Here is a 4,400-nt window from a genome sequence, read left to right on the forward strand (position 1 = left end):
TGCTATTCCTTTCTTCGATCTCCTGTTGGGTTTGTAGGTGTTCAGAATGGTTTGATCCCTATCCAGCTGAATTCCTGAGAGGAGACGAAATCCAGGTCTCCTACTCCTCCGCCATCTTGCTCCGCCCCGAATAAACAGTTCTTTTCCGTGTGTGTAATACTAACAAAATGACTAACAAAAACATGAGATGAGATTTGATTGAATTTTTCTACTCATTTTCCATTCTAGAGCATTCCATGGTGTGGAGAATATATGTATATCAGTAATACACTTGATAATGGTCTCCATCCTTCATGGGACAAAGCAGAGAAGATCAATGCTATCTGAAGGTCCTATTTTAATTAGCCTACATTTCAGTCCTACTCTTTAAAAAAAGAAGAGCTAATAGTCACAGCTAGAAAAAGTACTCATTGAAGTGCAGCCACACATACACAAAAGCATGTCATTTGGCTCAAGGGGAATATAAAACCATAGGGTAGGTCTTCTTGCAGTTTGCGGTCAGAGAATCATCCCCCACACAAAGGCCAGCACATGGTCTGCCAGGCAGGGCAGCAGAGCATTCTACACTTTGACAAAGGAAACCCAATGCAATGAGCTGGTGCTCCAGCTTTGGGCTCATCACTTGGTGACATCAAGTAAGTGCCAAAAATATCACAGGTTTGTTTGAATCCTTCTGTAATCTTTCAGAAGGTCTTTATTGGTCTTTATTACCTCTAATGGCTATTGCAGTAGTTGTGGGAGGTTTCCCTGATTCAAAAAAAGTGAAGAGAGATCACCATAAGAAAGAGTGGTGTTCTCAACCAGGTGACACTTTCAGGGGCAATGTCCCAAGCAGTGGTCGAGAGGCTGCAGAAAGGTCTGATGAAGGCAGGTCGATGAGTCTCTTGGAGGACCTGCAGTAATTTCACCAGCAGAGAAAGGTTTTGGGGTTTGTTGTTGTTGTTGTTGTTGTTGTTTAATGATAATATTCTTGACTTTGTTGACAACCAATCAAGGCTTTTCAGAGTTTAGCAAAGACAGATCAAAAGAGATGATGAAGGGAGCCTGGTCTGTAAAGGAGGTTTGTAAAAGTTATACAGAAAAGCTCGGCCATCTTTTCATTCCCAAGAGACTTCTCTAAATACTGGCAGAGATGTCAGAACAAAGTGACTTGTAAGGATGATTGTCTGTCATTATGGGCTTCACAGATGAACTTTAACCCCTTCATTGCTATCAGAGCTAAGGCAGAAGATAAAATGAAATGGCAGGTTTCTGGAAAGGAGACAGTTCTTTCCAGAGGAAGTCCTGACTGCAGCCCCATTCATCATCTCTCTCTCTCACTTTGTTTTATAGAGGGGAGGAGGAGGTGCCAAGGGAGACGAAGGGAGAGAATCCCAGGTAGGCTCCATGGCCAGCAGGGAGCCCAATGCGGGGCTCAATCTCACGACCCTGAGATCCTGACCTGAGCCAAAATCAAGAGTCGGGTGCTTGACTGAGCCACCCAGGCTCCCCTCATCATCTCTTTTGATCTGTCTTTGCTAAACTCTGAAAAGCCTTGATTGGTTGTCAACAAAGTCAAGAATATTATCATTAAACAACAACAACAACAACAACAAACCCCAAAACCTTTCTCTGCTGGTGAAATTACTTTAGAAAATTAACAGTCTTCTTTAGTTCCCTACGTAAAATAAGCCTCCTAATTTTATCTCCTGGGGCCCATTTCCCCTAGCCTGTGTCAGGAGGGGATAAAGAAGTAGAAGGATCCACTGGAATTTCTCTCTGCCCTCCCTATGCTACCCCTATCCCCATTTGGGTCATCCCTTCCAAACATTTCAAGAGAGAAAAGACCTGCTAGTTCTGGGCATCTGAGAATTTTGTAGAAAACTCTAGCCCCAGAGGACACTTAGAGAAAAGCCATAGAACAAAGAGATGGGACTTTTAGTTCTGGTCTGTCATTCAGTCGTGATGCACTTTTGGCTGACAAAAACCAGAACTTGAGTGTATTGACAAATTATTATGTGTTGGGTACTTTACATGTATTTTCTTTCTTTTTTAAAAATTTAATTTAATTTTATTATGCTATGTTAATCACCATACAATACATCATTAGTTTTTGATGTAGTGATCCACGATTCATTGTTTTCATATAACACCCAGTGCTCCATGCACTATGTGCCCTCCTTAATACCCATCACTGGGCTAACCCATCCCCCCACCACCTCCCCTCTAAGACCTGAAGTTTGTTTCTCAGAGTCCATAGTCTCTCATGGTTCATCTCTTCCTCCGATTTCCCCCGCTTCCTTTTTCCCTTCCTTCTCCTAATGTCCTCCATGCTATTCCTTATGTTCCACAAAGAAGTGAAACCATATGGTAATTGACTTTCTCTGCTTGACTTATTTTACTTAGCATAATCTCCTCCAGTCCCATCCATGTTGATTTAAAAGTTGGGTATTCATCCTTTCTGATGGCTGAGTAATATTCTATTGTATCTATGGACCACATCTTCTTTATCCATTCATTTGTTGAAGGGCATCTTGGCTCTTTCCACAGTTTGGCTATTGCAGACATTGCTGCTATGAACATTGGGGTGCATATGGCCCTTCTTTTCACCACAATACCCAGTAGTGCAATTGCTGGGTCATAGGGTAGCTCTATTTTTAATTTTTTGAGGCACCTCCACACTGTTTTCCAAAGTGGCTGTACCAACTTGCATTCCCACCAACAGTGTAAGAGGGTTCCCCCTTCTCCACAACCTCTGCAACATTTGTTATTTCTTGCCCTGTCAATTTTTGCCATTCTAACTGGTGTAAGCTGGTATCTTAATGTGGTTTTGATTTGAATTTCTCTGATGGCTAATGATGAGGAACATTTTTTCATGTGTCTGTTAGCCATTTGTATGTCTTCTTTGGAGAAGTGTCTGTTCATGTCTTCTGCCCATTTTTTGACTTGATTATTTGTTTTTTGGGTGTTGAGTTTGAGAAGTTCTTTATAGATCTTGGACTTTAAAAAGATCATCCACCACGACCAAGTGGGATTTATCCCTGGAATGCAAGGATGGTTCAACATTTGCAAATCAATCAATGTGATAGAACATATTAATAAGAGGAGAGAGAAGAACCATATGGTCCTCTCAATTGATGCAGAAAAAGCATTTGACAAAATACAGCATCTTTTCCTGATTAAAACTCTTCAGAGTATAGGGATAGAGGGAACATTCCTCAATTTCATAAAATCCATCTATGAATAACCCACAGCGAATATCATCCACAATGGGGAAAAGCTGAGATCTTTCCCTTAAGATCAGGAACACAACAAGAATGCCCCCTCTCACCACTATTGTTCGACATAGTACTAGAATTCCTAGCAACAGCAATCAGAGAACAAAAAGAAATAAAATGTATTCAAATTGGCAAAGAAGAAGTCAAACTCTCTCTCTTCACAGATGACATGATACTTTATGTGGAAAATCCAAAAGACTCCACCCCCAAATTACTAGAACTTGTACAGCAATTCAGTAATGTGGCAGGATACAAAATCAATGCATACAAATCAGTTGCTTTCTTATACACTAACAATGCAACTGTAGAAAGAGAAATTAGAGAAACAATTCCATTTACAATAACACCAAAAACTGTAAGATACCCCGGAATAAATCCAACCAAAGAGGTAAAGGATCTATACTCTAGGAACTACAGAACCCTCATGAAAGAAACTGAAGAAGACACAAAAAGATGGAAGAACATTCCATGCTCATGGATCAGAAGAATAAACGTTGTTAAAATGTCTATGCTACCCAGAGCAATCTATACCTTCAACGCCATCCAGATCAAAATTCCAATGACATTTTTCAAAGTACTGGAACAAACAATCCTAAAATTTGTATGGAATCTTTTTTTTTTTAAAAAAGATTTTATTTATTTTGAGAGAGAGAGAGAGGGAGAGAGTGACAGGGAGAGAGTGACAGAGAGAGATCAAGAATGGGGGGGTGGTGGTGGCAGAGGGAGAGGGAGAAGCAGACTCCCCACTGAACAGAGAACCTGATGTGGGGCTTGATCCCAGGACCCCGGGATCATGACCTGAGCCAAAGGCAGACACTTAACAGACTGAGCTACCCTGGTGTCCCTACATGTATTTTTTTTAATTTAATTGCCATAAAATACCCATGAGGACAGTAGTTTCAAACTTATTTTGCAGACAAAGAAACTAAGATTCAAAGTTAGTATGTGAGTTATTCAAAGTTACAATCCGTAGTATGTAAAGAAAAAGAAAACTAGGAAATCAAATTGAATTTCAAGATGAAAACAATAGCTTAATTTATGAAACTCCATCTCTTACCCCCTAGGTAAGGGGTCCAGGGCCCACTTCAATCCAGGGGTGTGTGGTTTCAGCAAAAGTCCCTATGACCCAACCTGGAAACCTTA

This window comes from Leptonychotes weddellii, chromosome 3, assembly GCF_054177405.1.
Source record: "Leptonychotes weddellii isolate Sample4059 chromosome 3, ASM5417740v2, whole genome shotgun sequence".
NCBI lineage: Eukaryota > Metazoa > Chordata > Mammalia > Carnivora > Phocidae > Leptonychotes > Leptonychotes weddellii.